The following is a 20107-nucleotide window of genomic DNA, read 5'->3' on the forward strand; positions in this document are numbered from 1 at the left end:
TGCCATCTGACAGATTAATTTTCTATGTCAATTATTTGCATTTGCCAGGTCCTAGTTTTCCCTTAATACTCTTATGATCCCATTCAATTTCTGCAAAAGGAGTTTAAGGAGACCATTCAGAGTATATAAAGTGAAATAAATATGTATGATTTTATAAGAAGACAGCCTTAATCTTGATTCAGTCCTTTTGCATGTTCATCTAGGAATGCTAGCAGCATTGAGAATAAAAGATTGCCATAAGGAACAGTAATATTATTCTACTTTGAATGTCTTCACTGCTGTCCTAGGATTTAAAATTGGCATATCTTTTTATAAGCTGGACGATAGTTATGTACATATTTTTAATTTTTATTATCACCAGATAATAGGAACATAGCTACTATTTTCCCCTACTCTCTAAACTGAACTATTTCATTATACATTTCAAGCAGATTACAGCCAAATATAAACTCATGTGAAGACAGAAACTGGAGCAGCTTAAAGTATTTTCTCTGCTGTAAATTTTTCCTTTTTAAGTGTTAAAAATTTTAGCCATACTGGCCTGCCTATGTACGTTATTTTCTGTGTACAAACAGGAAGCAAGAAGAGTTCAACATTTTTTATATGTCTATGTTGAAATTCTTTCACTGTATATACTTCTGACATTTTATTAAAAGTACTGTGGGGGCTTAGGGGGTTTTGGCAGGGGAAGGTATTCTTTTTAGAGCTGTTTCTTGTCAGGTTCATTACATGTGAGATGATTCCATATGTTGTGCAGAAATCCACTGTTTCATTTTTGTTTATGATCAATGAATTATGATTTATGAAGTGCAATGTAATTGTTTCACTAAAGAGGAGATAATGAAGTGATTTGAATCCATGGAAAATACAGAATTACTTCTTCCAAGGCCTTCAAATTTCGGATAATGGCATAATATGAAGTTACAGCATCAAATTTGCATTGGAGAAAAGCATGTCTGCTGATGTCTTTGTAAATAACTCTGAATTGCATCAGTTCTGAACTATGGTTTCTAATGTACCTGGGTGTGTTTTTATTTGGTGAACGATTTATTCTCCAAAAAGCAGACTGGCGAATTGTTCAGACATCTGGTGAGTAATTCTGACTAAAAAATGTCAAAATAGTTAATTTTGCATCTGCAGGTAAAAAGATTTTGCTCTGTTGGAGGTTAGGCTTGGGAGAGGGGCAGGCACAAGTTCTACCTTTGTCATTGGATGATGAATTCCCCCGGTGGCCTGTTAAGTGAGTGGCAAGGACAGTTTTCTGGAAACCAAAGAAGGTTCAAAACCTGTCTCATCCTGAACCAGGGAATGGCTTTGAACCAATGTCTTTTATGTCTCAGGAGACTATTGCATAGCTTGGTAATTGATATTTGATGTAGGTTTATTGCAATATTTGCATTGCGGTCGTTCCAGTTTTGGGAAAAAACAGCACTTTAAGGTTAGTCAGCTGAGGGCCTGGAGCTCAAATGTTACAGCTTCCAGGTCAGTGCTGTAACTATTGAGATTTAAGTTACTCTGTGATAGGATTCTTTCAGCATGTCCTTCTAAGGCTGGTCCATGAGCTGCTGATGTCTACAGCTAGAGTCACAAATTTATTCCCAGCGTTTCTCTGTGGTGTTGTAACAAACCTTTATTTCTCAAATGGAGGTCTGGTAAACAGGGGAAACATGGTATTTTATTGTTCTAAGAACAGTTTTCAAGTTGCTGCAAAATGGCTAGCATTGGAAGTTCAGAAATTATTTTTCCGTTCTCCCTGGCCTTGGTGGAAAAGGTACACTGTGAACACAGCAGTCTCCAAAAGCTCCATCTCTCTTTACAACAAATACCAACATTTCTACTCCATACACATCTAATTTCAAATTAAATCAGACCTGGATTTGAAATACTAGAAATAAATCTGCAAATTTATGTTAGTAAGTACCTTTTAATCAGTTTAGGTGTATGAACTCACCATCAATGAGTCAGAAACATAAAATGAAAATAATTATTTCATCCTTTACCTCCAAAGTCCTTTTTTTTTCCTCAGATAACCAAAATCTGATGGAAGTCCAGTTCTCGGGAGCATTCCTGAGTCAAATTAGAGAGTCCTTATTTTACTTATTTCTTGTCTATCTTGGTATCCAGCTTTTTTACTATATACCGTTCTTCATGTAGAGTTCCCAGTTGACAACACATACAGAAATAGACCTGTATCTTACCAGCTGCCTTAGAAACATACAAGAGAAAGGAAAAGTGGAAGCAAACAGAAATCCTCCATCTATAAACTAAATAAATAACTGGAGCTTTTGAAATGTGATGTATACTGGAAGTGGTGGCTGCCCAGGGTTTTGCAAGCTATTCTGAAAGAAAGTCTGTATTTCAATTGCAGACTAAGGACAAATACATTCTTTGATGTCTGCTTTAATGAGGAACTCACTGCCACTTTGCCCACTAATTATTTTAATAGTACTCCAACGTTTTAAATACTCTTGGTTCTTTCTAATTAAGAGAGTGAGTACACTTTAACAATTAATGAAGCTTTACAGGTGATAAAAGCAAGAGGTATTGAAACAACATTCCGCTGCCTAAACAGTAAGTTTTCTTACTGGAGGGGGTATTTTCAGGTTTGAATATTAAGACCACCCCAGCACTTTTTTGTCTTTCAAATACTTTAGTATGTTCAAGTTAACAGGAAGAAAAGGATTGAAGTAATTGTAAAAGATTCATTAGATGAACCTAGAAAATACATTGGAAATACATCAGAAATTTCCAAGATATCATATCTGATCACTTTGAAATCACACTAATTATGACAACATGATAGTAAATTCAGAATAAAACATTCATGTTTGGAAACTGAATAAGGAAAAACACAGTATCATTTGAAATATCTGCTCATACCTCTTTTGGGGTCTGGGTCTTAGAACGTGGCTGGGAGTACTGTTGTCAGAAATGGCAGAATTAGCTCCTGGAAGTCAGAACTGCAATGTATGTATATATGACATTACAGTAGAGAAACTCATTGTTTCTGAAGGATTAACAGTATGCCAGTGGCACAACATTCATAAACAATTTCATATTATTTCACGATTGAGATGCTGGTTCTAGATGCAAAATTTAATCAGTTCAAGATTAAAATACATTTTTCACCAGAATCAAAGCTAGACCAGGCTATCATATATTGGCAAGCTTCCACAAAAGTTTCCCATTTCCTTGCATTAGCCCACTGTAGATAATTTTATTAAATGGTAAGTCAGATGATCTCTTTTATCTTAAGTCCTCATTGATTAAAGAAGTGAGCATTACTGCATGTGCTCCAGAAGCCTTAGTTATGAGGATTTAAGTATGAAAATTATAGAAGTTCTACTTTTAGTTAGGTAACACTGATTACAAAGATGAATATCTCACCGTATGACTGTTAAAAATATGTATTAATAATGTAGCATTGTGAGTACCTTATTAAAAATAATTAGCGTTTGGAAGCAATGAGGATTCTGGTCCCTGATTCCTGCTGCCTCAGAATGCAATAGTAAGTTAAGGAGGTCTGGTTAAAGTGACATGAAAAATTGTAACCTTCCTACTTCTCCTAACAGCGAAATTAGTGTGAAAAGAAATTCTCATTTTTATTTTATAAATATTATACGATGTGTACGCTTGCGTAGAAGAAAGACCTTTATGGAAGTCTTCACTATATTCTTGTGGCAATACATGAGAAAATAATTATGCCTATGAGAGCATACTTCAGTGACTATCTTAATCTTTTTAACTACATATAAGTTTCCTTGAAACTTGGGAGGAAAAAGCATAGACCACTGATGAGGAAACATTCAACTTAATTCAACATACAGAACATCAAAATCAGTCTGACACTGATTTCAAAGGAACCTGTTGTAGTCTCAAGATTCAGCACCGGCTGGCATCCCAAAGTACATTTTGGCTTCATCATTTCAAGGGGAAATTCTTCATCACACGTAAATTGTCTTAGTCATTTTGAAATCAAGGGCATAATGGCAGTTTAAAATGACCAGGAATCTGTCCTGAACTTCTGAGCTACAAGCCAGCGTTCCAGAAGCTAGTGACAACATACAGAAAAGTCATCCACCCAAACCAGGTTTAAGAGGGAAATGATTATTTCCTTCTGTTCAGCTCTTGTTGGACTAGATCAGGCATATTTCATCCAAATACAAGAAAAATGTTGAAAAACTGGAGAGAGTCCAAGGCAGGGCAATCAAGACTTTTAGGAAGACGAAGCACATCACATATAAGAGGATGCTAAGGGAGTTGTATACATGTAGATCCAATAACAGAAAGCTAAGGGGATCAAGTTGCTGTCATCAAGTAAAATAAGAGGTTATGATGAAGATGAAGTCAGACTTCTTCTAAGAGGTCTCCACCAGAAAGGCAAAAGGCAATGGTAACAACCTGCAGCAAAGGAAATTCCAGCCAAACATATGGAAAAGATCTTCACAATGAGGGTGGTAAAACACTGGGGCAGGTTGCCAAGAGAACCTGTGAAATCTCCATCTTTGCACATATTCAAAACTCTCCTGGACAAGGTCTTGAGTAAATTCATCTAACTTTTGCAGAAAAAACTTTTGAGAAAGTGATGGAACTAGATGATTACTAGCAGCCTCTTCCAACCTAAATTAGTCTGTGTTGCTACAATTCTATTAATTTTGATACCCAGTTAGAAATTATAAAATATATTTTGCTATATCAGTGGTACCACATGGGTTATAGATGCTGAATTCTGCAAGCTTAGTTTTACATTTTGAAAAAAAATTGACAGTATATTCAAACATGATATCCTTAAAAATATGTCTGCAATTTTCTCCTTTTCTTGCAGCAGAATGTTTCTAATGGTAGATGAAATGGAAATTTACCAAAAGAATTTGAAAAAAAAAACCAAACCAAACACCAAAAGCCAATGCTGGACTGGTTGGGGTTTTTGCTTTCTAAATTTTGTTTGAGCAACACTGTGGGAGGTATTGGACTAATGTCAAGAGTCAGCAGAAAAACATGGAACTGAATGAGGGAAAGGAGAATATACTTCATTCTTTTGGCAAAAGTAATTCCCTTGGTCTTTCTGGTAAACTGTAATGTTGGAAAAGTATTCTTTAAAAACAAAGTGGAAACTGATTTACACCAGGAGCATACAAACCAGAAAGTCTGTTAATTTTTATGTGTTCATTCAAAGATGTATAAGTATTTCTTTTATCATGGTGGGTGCTTGTTAAGGCAGAAGAATTTCTAAAGAGTGCAACGAGGACTGGGCTCTTTCTTACATCTGGGAGAAATCCAAATTGACTGAACTAGCTTCAGTGAATTTGTTCTGGATTTATAATGGTATAATTAAGAACAGAATTTGATCCTTTGTGTTTGTTATTAGTCAATGAAACTACATTTCTTTTTGTCCAGAAGTGAGAAAAACTCTTCTGAGTAATGTCAAAAAAGTACATAGCAGTTAGCATCAAACCACCTGAACAAACAATTGGCGATGTGGCTTAGCCTCAAAAATCTTTCCCAGCTTTCACAGGAGAAATATTACTTCTCCTTTACAGTCCATCTGTAAGCTATATGGCACTGCAAAAGTGGAGCATCAGAGATCAAATCAGGCTTACTCAGCAGTAAAATAAATTTTTAAAGGGAAAGGTGTACATATGTAGACATGAAATCATTACAAGGCAATTCTTTCAAGAATACAGTAATATTTTAGTGAGACTGTAATATCAGATGCCTGGGGTTTGGTTTTCACAGCAGTTCTGTCACTTTGTTAAAGGTCCAGTGATGTCGGTCATTGCTAGGTGAAGCAACATACTCCTGCTTTTTCTGAAAACATAATTCAAAAATGGCTAATAATTCATACCAAAAAGTCAATTCCTAGAGTGAACATCTTGTCCATGTTTCACCCCATTCCCTGAACAAAGAAGAATCTTTCTTCTATTAAGTTTCTCTGCATCTTCTTCAAGGTTGTTTCCCAAATATCTTATGGACAAAAAAAGAGGGTAGGGTTTTCTTCCCACTTTAGAATAAGAATGTGTTATTTTAGAATCAAATTCTGGAACTGATACTGCACTGTTTCTTTTACAGAAAGGAACGGCTTTAGCAGTTCTCAAGACAGAAGATGTAGAAGATATGATCTCTCCTAATATTTCCTAACCTTTTTAATCTGACTACCTTTTTCCTGCAGAGACACCAGAGAAGCTTGTAACCTCCACAGAGTAACAAGATAGCTCATGCAGGATCCTCAAAGAGAAGGAACTGCAAAAGATTAAATACAAGATCTCTAAGTTGAAAAGCCTTATCCCTGGTTTACAACTAATTTTCTGAAGTTCTTAAGCAACATTCATGCCAGACATGAGCAGAAAAAGAAGGAATGTTTTATCCTTTTCTAGCTCAGCTTTTTTGAGTGGAAGGCAGCCAGGGGGACCACTAAGTGATAAAACTATCACTTTTAATTCTGATACAGCCACCATTTTACCATTATCTCACCTTAGAGAAGAACAGATCTCTGGCTTCTTTCCAGGAAGACCTCCACTCTTGAGATATGAATAAATTTCAACTGGCAAGGAGTCTGGCCCACGGAGCTGCAGCCAAGCTTCTTGTTCACTGTGTGCCAAACTCAGGACTTGGCCAGGGTGTTTAACATTGGAATGAAAACCTGCAGAGTAAAGTGTTTTACAAAGTTAAACAGATCCACACTTCTGAAGTCCAGCCACTGTTGTACGGTCCAGTGTTCATGACGGGGAGTAGGACTGCAGGCTGAAGGCAAACTGCAAATGGCAGCCAGAAGGTAACAGAGCTGGGAAAATAATGCCTTTTTCAACACTAAGAGAAGAAAAATATTGAACCTTTAAGACTATTTCTTTAGGCTAAAGGTGTGAAATACAATGAAGAAGGAAAGAAAAAAAAAACTTGTAGGAAGTGCTCCAGATGAATTTCCCTTAGGAAGCACAGCAGGAAAAAGTATAGATCTTCTATGGATTAGAAAAAGGAACTGATTAACAAAGAAAGTTATTTCTTAAGAGGTTGAGGAACATAGAGATTAAATGAGAAACTTGTAAAGGTCAAGTGGAATTACCCTGAAAAGTGTATCAAATTGGATATGCAGAAATAGAGCCCTTTATTTTGACTTCCCTGACTCTTCATGTAGCCCAAAACAAAATGAGTATTTCAACTCAGTTTTCTATAAAAATTACAACACTGATGAAAACAAAGATTAGAACACAATATGAAAAGAGAAGTTATTCCAATGGAGCTGGAACATAAATTGTAAAGCTACAATAGATTCAGGTTGGATGAGCTGTTCTTCTCCATGCCAACACTGAAAGAACAGGGAAATGAATCTGTAGTAACCAGTACTGCATGTTTAACACAAACTTGCTTAGTCTAGACAATATTCTGTTATGGGAAAACAGTAAATATGCTTGTACTTCCAAAAGGGACAAACAGTGATCCAGGCAAGTACAGTCACATTAGGTTGATTTGAGCAGTCCTTTCTGGGTTGAATCGTGCTAAGAACAAATTTTAAGGGAAGGAGTAAAAGCAGAAGTAAAACACTAACTGTTACTTAATAAGACTGTAGTACAGTATACCACAGACATAAACTTATTAATTTACATATAAATAAAATGAAGAAGATGGGTTACACAGAATAGTTAAGCAGATGATAATAGCTGTTAGCAGATAGTTTTCATATCTGAAACAGAGAGAGGGGAAAAAAGTGAACTTAAGACTGAATTGAGCTCCTGATCCTACAGAGCCGGATCAAAGCACAAATTGTGAAAATCGCATTATTGTAACCACAAACTGGAAAATTCTAGGAAGTTTCCAAGAGTAAGTTTTGCTAACAAACTGAAATTAAATGTTAAACTTTCCTAAAATAAGGTACAATAAACTACCTGAGGGATATTAATAACTTCCTTGGGATTAGGAGATTTTAAGCATATGCTACATGTGAAGGAGCTTTACCAATTAATGCTAGTCACCCAAGATACCTACTCCACACAAAGCCCTGCATTACCAGTTCCAGTTAAAGTCTGGAGCTACATAAATTGTGTTCTCTGTGAGTCTTTGTAATAATCTGTATTGGGATGCCGGTCAGTGGAAATGGTCTTCTTTCTTTATGGCTCTATAAGAATCACCCACCCAGTGACTACTGGTTTTCTAATTACTCTGAAATCACCCTTGATACAGGCCAAACTCAGCAAGGTAAAAAAAAAAATTAATTAAAAAAATCATTATTCGGCTTTAAACACACGTCACAAAACTTAAGGAATAGGTGGTCAGAAATAAAAGGAAAACATGCATGTATCTGGTATCTGAAAATAAGCCCAGGGTTTTTTGCATTCTAAAGTAACTGGCTGACACTCCACAGGCATATAGCTGGTGATCCAGCTCTCAAGAACACCCCGCTATCTTTAGTGTACATTCATAAAAGAGAATCTAGGTTTAGGGGCTTATTTTCTTTTATACCCTAAACACTCTGTGAATTATTCAGATTCAGATTTGCCAGTCCTCTCAGGCTTCCTTAATCATGCCTAATCAAAAGGCCATTTGGACATTTTTTCATTCCCAGTGATTGAGTGCCCCCACCTTTTCTGGAAATGCTAACAGCAGGTAGTTGGCATAATTTGTGTATGTGGTAATCAATGTCTGCTGGCAGTATTCTAGAGCCCAGCTAAGTCATGGCCAAATCATTAACTGAACCTGAGAAATCATTTCCTGGTCAATATGGCATCAGGTTCAAATTCTTTAAAATTTCCTAATGTTTTTTCTGCACAGTGAACCTTCTACCTCGTAGACATATCTTACCTAATACTCATAGCTAATCCGGTCACAAAATTCAGACTCATGCAAGAAGTTTGTTATTCACTAGACCTAAAATAATGAACCACTTGGTAGCAGCAGCAAGATTGGGGCAAAGATATTTGGGACAACTGCACTTTAATTTTGTCTTTCAAGGGATAATGTAGGAAGGAAAAAATGTATTTTTAACAAGTTGATAGAGAAGTCATCAAAGAAGATGGGATCTTAGTTATTACATTATTTGCTTCTGAAGCTGGAGATACTATTCATAAATATGTTGCAATAATATAATTCATATTATCCAGAAGCACATTCATAGGACCATATATAGTGCCACAAAGGCAGGTAAAATAGATTATCCTAAAAGGAAAAAACCCTGATGGAACACAAACTCTTGAGGAAACAGACTTGAGGCTGAGGTACTAGACATGGGCAATAACCAAAACTTCAAAGTTTATGGGATTTATAATGGTATTATATGAGAATTATTTGAAATATCATTCATTTAGAATAATTTGAAATACTACCATAACCAAAAAGGTAGCAGCAGTTCAAGTCCTAATCAGCACAGGGATGATCAAGCACCTCTGGTTAAAACAGGAAGAGGAAGCAACAGGAAATGATGAAGCAACAACCCACCAGAACCATCATGGGAGGAACAAGGGAAATTTCACCTCACACGAGCAAGAGATATTACTTGTATGTTAGAAATATAAAACCATAGAACAGTTAGGGTTGGAAGGCACCTTTAAAGGTGATCTAGTCCAAACCCTGTGCAGTTAGCAGGGACATCTTCGACTAGATCAGGTTGCTCAGAGACCCATACAGCACGATGTGTTGAATATTTCCAGGGATGGGGCACCTACCACTTCTCAAGGCAACCTGTTCCAGTGTTTCACCACCCTGATTGTAAAATATTTCTTCCTCATATCTAGTCTAAATCTACCCTTTTTTAGTTCAAAAATGTTACCCCTTGTCCTATCACAACAAGCCCTACTAAAACGTCTGTTCCCATCTTTCTTATAAGCCCACTTTAAGTACTGAAAGGCTGCAACCGAGTCTCCCCAGAGCCTTCTTTTCTCCCAGCTGAACAACCCCAACTGTCTCAGCCTTTCTTCATAGGAATGGTATTCCATACCTCTGATCATTTTTTTGGCCCTCCTCTGGACCTGCTGCAACAGGTCAATGTCTTCTGTAGTGAGGACTCCAGAGCCAAACACAGTACTCCAGTTGGGGTCTCAACCAGAGCAGAACAGAGGGCAGAATCACCTCCCTTGACCTGCTGGCCATGCTTCTTTTGATGCTATGTTTGGCTTTCTGTGCTGCAAGTGCACATTACTGGCTTGCTTTTCATCCACCAGTACCCCCAGGGCCTTCTCCACAGGGCTGCTCTTAGTCCCTTCCTCCCCCAGCTTGTATTGATGCTGGGGGGCTGTCCCTACCCAGTTGCAGGACCTTGCACTTGGCCTTGTTGAACCTCATTAGGGTCCCATGACCCCACTTGTCAAGCTTGTCCAGGCCCCTCTGGATGACATCCCTTCCTCAGGTGTGTCAACTGCACTACTCACCTTGGTGTTGTACCCTTGCTGACCCTTGCCCATCTCTGAAATAACTAATACACACAGTTTATGAAGCCTTGTAGAGAAAATCATGTTCATATATATATACCATATGACAAAAGTTTGCTTCGAACTTCAGCTAAGAAGGATGCACATTGCTCAATTAGATTCAACCAAACTTGTCCATATGTTTAACTAAATCTGCAATGTTTTTCCAACAAGCCACGAGAGGCACTCCTAGTGCACCTTATGAAGGAAAGGAAAGCAAATGCAACACCAGTCCTTTTGGCTGTAATGGAAAGAAATCAATAAATAGGTTCAGGGAAGAGGCGATCAGCCCTGCCAACAGTCATGTCACCAATTTGCCTCCTTTGTCAAATAACTGCTCCTTTAGTCACCAGGGTGGAAAGCAACCCTTTTTCAAAAGGTTTGACAGCATGGTTGATAAGCAGGTGGCAGAATTCTTCAATGAAATGGAATAAAGGCAAAGTCTGCACATACAAGGATACCACCACCACCACCAAACCCTCTGGCACTCCCTAAGGGTGAAACAAAGAGTAGGTTCATATTTCTTTGCATATTGAGTTAGTCACCAAAGATCCTTTCAGTCAGAACAAAAAGCAATTGCCTGCCTTCTCCCTGGTCACCATTCACAAAAATGCCAGATGCTTACAAATCCCCAAATAATACTGCAGAAACAGCTGTGCTGAGGAATGCCAATGACATCAGAGATACAGCATTAAATGCAATTATTAGTAGATTACTTAAATTTAAACAATTTCTTACCTCCCATTTTGTAATGTGGTTCTGGACTGTTCATATATATTATAATTTAAAACAATTTAAAATATCTGAAAAAGTTTGTGACCCTGGTAGGTTCCCCTGTGTCTTATCTTTAGCTTAGGTACTTACAGATACTGAGAAATTGCTTTAAGTTTCAAGAATTTGATATTGTGATAGATTTTAATCTCATGTAAGATGATGTGCAACCTTTTCAATCAGCTCACAGTAAAATATCAAACCTGCATCTCTATGTCAGAAAAACAAGAGTTTCTTCAAGTACTTTCAAGTACTTTTTCAAGGATTGGAATGAGAAAGACTTTGGAGAAGAATGTGGGGGGTAGAACTGTAATGACAAAAATATGAAAATAGAAAAAAATAGGAAAATGGAAAAGAATTTTTTCAAAAGGGACTTTGTGGCTTTTGGCACTGCTAATAATTTGTGTGGAAAAATAACATTTTCATGTGTGTTTAATCCTATGCCAAGGCAGCTGCTGGTGCAGTAGCTATCTGCAACAAATTAGAGGGCAGTTAAAGTGAGATTTTCCACAACCAAGAACAAAGCAGGACCAGTTAGCATGAGGACAGCTTGTTCTTGTTGCTAATGTGTTTAAAAACTTGCTGCACATAATTTGAAACAGCTTTTGTGTGTGGATGCTAGCTCTGGTTTCCGAGGTTTAGTGTTAAATCAAAACCAAATGGAGAGAGTTGAATAAGGAGATGACAAATTATACATTGATGTCTCCTGCTTTGGTTGAAGAGAAGGATCTTTTTTCTTCCTTTTTTTTTTCCCCTTCATCTTTGCTATTCATTTAAAAGTTCATTTCCCTCAATATTAAAATATTTAATGGGTGACAGCTGGCTGAAATCTGGACCTTACAGCCACCTATCTGCTGAAGGAAAGCTCTCAATTACTATGGTGGCAGATATAACATACAAATTATTTAAAGATGTATTACCTTTACCATTAAGGAAGTAGAGGGTAAGAAGATTCAGTGCCTTTTTAATGGCTGAGGTGAATTCAAGAGCTTTTGTTCAATGTAACATTTTATTTCACTGCAACGTGAAACACATTGGCTGATCTCCTTGGAATCCAAACAGCTTGTCAGGAATCAACCTAAAACTATCATTTGAAAATGCAATTGTATTTTGAAAACTATACTTAAAGAAAAGAGTACAAATAATCATATTTTTCTTGATTTTTCTTGATATCTCATAGACACCATGTGGTATGTGTTGTGTGTTCTTAGAGACATGAGAAATGTAGATTACTTAAAGTCAAAGCAAAAATACCACTGATTTTACCTAGACCCAAAGTTCACTGAAGTCCTGAATTGCAATGGAAATGGGCTTGAAAACCTTTCTGCATCTTTGGCCTCAGGGAAAAGGCAGTGATTGACTGATAATTGTTTTTCAATATGTTTATATAATGAATCTTATGTGATACCCGTCTGTTTGGTAAATTCGGTAGAGAAATATTACTGATGAGTACTATTTTCCCTTGTGCTTTTTGAAAAAAATAAAAGGATAATACAACTATCATTTTGATTAAAAGATAACTGACCTTTTTCCAAACTTGACTGAAGTTTGGTTTTAATTTTAGAGAAATATATAGAAAAATACAGGATTTTTTTTTAGTTAAAAAATCCAACAAGACAGACGTGCCATGCAATCAAGAAATCAATTAAAACTAAGGGATCAATGTTATCACTATCAGACCTAGCTATACACCTATATAAAGAAGCCATGTTTGCACTTTGGTTTTATAAACAAAAAACACACTGAAATTGTCAGCCTGTTCTTAAGTATATAAAGCCTCCCAATGAAACAGGCACCAATTTTTTCCTCACTGCTTTAAGTCAAATATGCTCTGCCAACTACATTGTGAAGCAAGTAATTAGCCTACAATTATACCAACACCAGAAAGTAACTGCTAGCCCATATGACCTAATTCTACATCACTTCCATCTACTTGAACCAAAAATGAACATATGGGTGTGACAGAACATGGTTGCATAAAAGAGAGCCTTGAAGAAAGAGGAAGCAGATGAATGAATAAAGACATATAAAGTAACAGTTAATAACCAAAGCAGAGATTGTAAATGAGAAATACATAAGAAAAGAGAAGGTACAGACCAACAACTCATGAGAGGAAAAAAAAAAAAGAAAAAAAGATCAGGACATGAAAAAAGCACATGAGGCTAAAAAACTACAACACACAAAATATAAATTGAAACTGAGAAATGGACTTGTAAGTTTAGAGGATAAAATTAAATACTAAATGCAGAATTCAAAGGCATAATTATGGTTTACCAAACTCTTTGCAGGTTAAGCCCAAATTCCAAGTCAAAGACAGAGTGAAAACATTGGCTATGAGAAGATTTGTAAAGAGAATATAGTAGACCACATACTAGATTACTCACATAAGCACTGCAGTTATTTATAACAGCAGAGGTTACTATGATTTTAAAATTGGTGATAGAATTTAAGCTCCTGAACCCCTAAGAGACCATTTTTCAATGTAAACCTGATAATTTCTATTTTGTTGCGTCTGTCTGTATTTACAAGTGTACCTTTCAGAACCCACTTTTGATGTAAAATGTTCTTATGTTTAGATCTGCTCTTACTGGAGGTTAATTTTTGCACATATTTAAAGGTCAGGCATATTTACATACATTTGAAGGTATGTCCTATAAGGACTTAGTTTGACAAGTGCTATATTTACTTCTTCATAGTATGGTCCATTTGCTACAGACTGTATCAAAATTTGATTTAAAATGATACATGGATACTTTCCCACTTTTCACCTGTCTCCAAAGCCTGTCATACTTGTTAACCCCTCTAACCCAAGATCAGCATTCCCAGATGGGTGTTTGTTGCAGAATGGCTGTATGATCACAGCCATGACTCCCTTAAAGATCTTTGTGAAACAAAGTTAGCGTAAGTTAGCTGAAGCAGGCCTTGCAGCTGTGCTGAAGCATGCTGATAAGGAAGCTGAGAAAAACACACTGACCTTGTGCCTAATGTTGTAAATAACTTTGAGGAATTCGCGTAGACAAGAGAGAAAAAAAATATGTAGCTAGCTAACTGCAGAAACCGCAAGTAGGAGGTCGTATGAAAATGTAACCCTTTAGAGCTTAGCCAATCAGCAGATGACTAGTAGGCATAATTAACTGGAACTGTATATAAGACATAATCGCGCCGTAATAAATCGAAGCTTGCTTTATCACTCATATTGAGTTTGCCCGCTTGACTTCCCTCGCCGTCGACAGGTGTTGTCATGCTTGTGCAATACATTGTTCTGTTCTGTTTAAATAGGATTTGTGAAAACAAAGAAAAGAAACAGAAGAAAATAAAGAAAACAAAGGTCCTGTTGTAATACCTGTGTAACCAAGAGCAGTGTTTGATCGGAATTTACTGCTTTTTCACTTGATATTCGTGTTAGCTGATAGCTGTCTGTAACTTCAAAAGATGCTGGACAATGAAAGAGGAAATACCATACTAAAAATTACTTAATCATATCACAGGACATAAGAAAAAGCTTGTTAGTAATGTCATATTTGCATTAAAGTTAGAAAAACCAGTATGTTCAATACAAAAAATGTTTTTAATATCAACATTCAGTTCTGTGGCCCTTGATGTAGGACAAAACTTGCTGAGAGAGTGTTTTCAACAGAATCTGGTAATGAAGACTTTGAGGAAAGTTGAACATATGCATAGTGCTGTGTTAGTCAATGGGCTTAAGAAATTAATAAATAACTGTGCAGAAAGTGATACTTTAGGGACTGATGTTACAGTGTCAGGCAGTCCCTATCTTATAACAGTATAAATTTGTTCTTGCATAGTTTTGAAGAAATGTGCTAAAGCTTCAGTTGCTATAAATCGAGAGAATTACATCGGCTTCCGTGCAATTGCATCAATTCGTGTCAGCTGAGAATTTAGCTCTAGTGTACCCATGAGACTACAGAAGCAGTGCTTGTATTCAGAATGATTCAGAAACTGCCAAAATATTTTAACTCTGTACTACTACAGATAAGACCTAGTTCTACTTACCTCTAAGAATCAGGCCTACACTATTCTAAATGCAAAAGAATTTGTGAGGCATTAGTGGGATCAGGCTGCAATACTTTCCTGAATATGTAACCTAGACATAAAAATCATAGGCATATCAGGTTACTGAAATTTCTGAAAGAACTATTTCAATTTAATAGGGATTGTTGTCTCTGAAATAAGATAAATGTCATAAAACAATGTGACATATTTTTGCCAAATACAGACTTGATGCTTTTCCTTTGAAGCTGATATCACAGAGTGGCTAAACTTGTCTTATTTTTGTTTAAATAAATAGTTTAAACCTTGTTTTCTAGACTATCAGATTAAAATGTGCTACTTTAGTAAACCAGAAATAAATTACAGAAGGATTTCTTCCATTTCCAGGTAAAATTTGGTTTCTTTTTAATGCCAATTGCATGACTAGATGCAGTCATCAGCTGTTTTTATTCTACAAGACTATTTGCATAAATGACTCAATAGGAAAGACTAAAGATATGCAAAATTTTTTCCTCTTGTTATTCCAGCTCCAACGGCTTCATTAACAAGAAATTACTGCCAAAATAATTTTCAGTGTCTTCAAAATGTGACTAGATATTTCTTTCCCAGACTAATTTAAAGGTCCTACACCACCAGATAGATACACAAAAAAATATTTCCATTTTTGATTACCAAAGTTTACAAGATTTTTGATGATATGCCTCGCAAGCTGTTCACAAATCTGTTTCTGTATGGCTTTCTCTGCATTGATTAATGGAGCAGGCTGAGTTCCCTCATATATAGCAAAGTATTTCTGCCATAGAAGTATTATCAAATCACTCTGGAGTACTTGGCTTCATGAAAGAAATGCTAGACCAAATCACAGAAGAAATCTCTATTTCCAAATGTTTTGGCACCAGACTGAGAAAGGAAGGTGTAAAGTTTTGAAACTATCCTTTAGCAAGATGAAAAGAAAACAGAACTTCAAGTGCAGATGCAGTTCCAAAGAAAGCAGCAGGACTGTTCAAATGCTGAACCTGGATCTGATTATCTTGCTGAATCCAGGCTTGAGTACGAATGGGAGACCTGCCCCAGGAGAGTAGCATGAAATGAAAAAAATCTACCATATACCTCCCTGTTCCAGCTTCATGTCTTATCGCTTATTAACTTCCAAGCTGATGAACAATCCTCTCTCTAATTTCTGCCTACTCCTCTCTTGCAACATTGCTGCTCGCTGTGTCCCCTGTATTTGAGGAGCTCCAATTTTCTCTTTTGGTGCAGTACACCTATATTAAGCATTTAAGAATATGCCCCTTGAGAATAACCTGATGGATAGCTCACAAAAAGCAGAGTGAAGAAAGAGACAAATGTGGCTTTAATTGGTGATTTAAAGCATAGTAATTAACAGGTGTAAAAGTACAGGTCAGCTGATCTCTAAAGGAACTGTTCTTTGAAATTCATAATTCAGTTGTTACTGTGAAATTTTTGCTATAAAGGAAGCGCAGATGCTTATGAGGGTTTCAGAAGATGAGTGACAGGGCACTACAGGATGCCAGCCAATGCTATTCTCAGTATTTATAGCCAAGAAAGTTAAAACAAATCCTTCCTTACTTGTCTAAACCTTCTTACTACTTTTTAGGTTAAAAATATCATCAGATCAGCTGAGGTTGTTCCCCTTATAGGCCTATACCACGATAGTATTCTACATTTCTTCGAAAAGCTGTAAGTCAAGTGGATGCAGCTCCTCAGGTGCCTCTAAAATGTTATGTTCTCTCCTCTAAAAAAATAGAAATATACTGAATTTTGTTGCCTGGGCATCTCCAGAGACACGTCCATATGACTGAAAAGTGACCCTACTGAAGCACTGCTGGGTACATACTTTAAATGCAGACACCAGAAATTGGTGCTCATTTTTTATGTGCAATATTTTTCAAGTTTAATAAGGAGGAAGAATAAGTATAGTATTTCTTGTGGTAAGATAGGTTTTTTCCTCCTACAGCTGGAATCTTTTGAGGGTGGGGAAAAAAAAGGACTCTTAAAATAACAGCTTTTTAAACTTTTGACATGTCTAACAAAAAGAAAATATAAAGGTATGTTACTGCCTGCTGCTTAACTAGAGTCATAAGGTCATTCTGTAACATACTTCTTTCATGCACATCTATGTAGTGATGAAGAAAGGGAAAGCTGCCAGTTCTCTAACTAGGTATTAAGCTTCTCTTCCCTTCTGCCCCACCTGTTCACTCCCTCCCTTGCTCCCAACACTAAACCTATAGCCCGGATTTTCAGCTTCACTGCTTTAAAGCCTTAAAGGACTCTGCTTAGAAACATTCTTGACCCTGAAAAGAGATTTTTCTCCATTGTTTCATATGTTCTTCTTACTCAAACATAATATTACTGTATTCTAAGGCAGATTTCTAAAATACTGAGACTTAAAATGGTATGGTAAAGCACCTAGGATAACATCTTTTTTTTTTAAATCGTAATAACACTTTTTTATATCTTACTCTGACTTGCACAGTGTTTGGGGGGTATTATTAGAAGAATTATACACATCTTCATTTTCTTTCTTCCTGAAATGCAAAATATGTTTAATAAGAAATCTAAACTAGGATACAAAATTTTGGAAACACTTGAAATTTATTTCCACTTCACATTTGCATTTCCATTATTTTCTTAACTTAAAATGTTTATGCAAACATTTAGGCTGATTTCAGTGATCCAATATGAATGGACATTGAGTAGGTGGAGTCACAATAAAACCCTGCCATATGATGAACATATTTAACTACTTATCACTCTATCCTAGAGAAAAAGCTGCTATAATATTGTCCTGGTTTCAGCTGGGATGTAGTTAATTATCTTCTCTAGGAGCTAGTGTGATGCTGTGCTTTGGCTTTGATGTGAGACTTCTCAGTTCCTCAGGCCTTGTTAGAGAAAAGGCTGGAGGGGCACAAGGAATTGGGAGGGGACACAGCCAGGTCAGCTGACCCAAACTGGCCAAAGTGGTATTCCATACCATGGGGCACCATGCCTGGTATATATACTGGGGGGCTGGCCAGGGCGGGTGGATCGCTGCTCGAGAACTGGCTGGGCATCAGTTGGTGGGTGGTGAGCAGCTGTGTCGTGCACCACGTGTTCCTTTCTTCCTTTCCTGCTGGATATTATTCTTTCCCTTCCCCTTTTGTTATAATTGTCCTTGTCATCATTGTTACTATTGTTCTTTCATTTTTATTCTATTTCAATTATTAAAGTGTTCTTATCTCAAGCCTGGAGTTTTACATCCCTTTCCAGTTCTCCTCTCCATCCCTCTGGGTGAGGGGGAGTGAGTGAGCAGCTTCGTGGTACTTAATTACCAGCTAGGGTTAAACCACAACAAATACCATCTCTTCTGCATTCTTTTCCCAGCTATGCCTATTAAAATTTAAATTAAAGAGGCAAATGCCTTGATAAAATATCGGTAAAATCTGTTTTGTTGATTTTACACAAAATCCACTCTAAAAATATTTGGGTTCTTTTAGAAAATAAATTATCATTTCCACGTGCTGAACATTCCAGCCTTTCTTACAGTTTCTGTAAATAGCATTTTCTATCAATGAGCAAGACAGCATTACAATTACCAGTATAACACAATCCTGCCCAAGAATAGTGTTATCTTTCTGCAAAGAGGTATAATTGGACATAATAATATCTGATTTGTCTGAACATAAAAGATTGATTTTTAATCATTTGTTTTGCAATTATGATTTTTTATATGGCTAATAGATTATTATCATCTGAGAGACAAAATAAAAATTTTGTATTAAAAACAGTTCCAGTCAGCAAAAGGAGACTTTCCAACAGCTGTTTTCTGTTATGTACTGCGATATTCTTTAGTTGAAAATTATATAGATCACAAGTATGTGGTTAACCATTTCCTCAAATGAAGGCTGTCTGGCACTCTAAATGATCTGATAGAGTTTGAACAGGGTCTCAGAGGCAAAAAAAAAAAGATTTCTCATTAAAATTTAGATGAGCAAGATAAATTAAGAGAAACAACAAGCCCCCAGTTGGAGCCAAATGCTTCTTCTTCATGAAGAAAATATGACCGAAACCTTTCAAACCTCAAGATAGCTCTGGCACAACCTCTTAATTACTTCCCCTGTGTCTTGTCCCACTGTTTGAGCTCTTTCTGTAGCTAGTCTTGATAAACCCCAGCTAGATGTTTTTCGAAGAGCAAGCTGAAGACAGACAACCATTTCAGAGCACAGTGGAGACACATCGTTTGGAGATCAGCATGAGAGTCAGTCAGTGCATTCTAGTGTATATCACTGCACAATAAGTTAAGTCTCTTTCTATGATGATGTTCTTGCCTTGCACAAAATCACGTTTTCAATTTTTTTAAGTCCCTAACACATGACAGCAACAAGAACCAAAATCATTCAAAAATCACTCAATTCAGCCCATGAAAAGGAACTTCTGGGTTTTTTTCTTGATAAGGAAAATCACTTCACACCATCTGTGAAGGTACAATATTGTTTTGCAACAGGTTTTTTAAAACAAAAGACATCACGGGTGCCTGTCCTTTTCTATAAGCTAAAAGCTTCACTGAAGTGTCCTGCTTGTTGTGAAATGGCAAATTGTGTAACATTATCTAAATCTCTTTAATATTTAAAATATAGTTCCAATCTAGTTTTCAATGGATGCCTTTTGTATGTCAAATGCTACCAAAATAGTAAAACATACACAGAAAAATTACAAAAGACACAGTAAGAGATACAGTTGTCTTACAGAAATGTCTATAATGTCCACATGATTAGCTGGTAAAAACTTACTATTGCATTCAAGGAAGCATGTTTAGATACATGCCATCCTCAAATGCCTTTTTATTCTAGTTATTACACTTTGAAAATAAAATAACCTAATTAGAAGAAGAGGAATCACCAAAAGCTTTTATTAAAAACAGCTTGCCCTTA

The sequence above is a fragment of the Falco cherrug genome, chromosome Z (genome assembly GCF_023634085.1).
Source record: "Falco cherrug isolate bFalChe1 chromosome Z, bFalChe1.pri, whole genome shotgun sequence".
Classification (NCBI taxonomy): Eukaryota; Metazoa; Chordata; class Aves; order Falconiformes; family Falconidae; genus Falco; species Falco cherrug.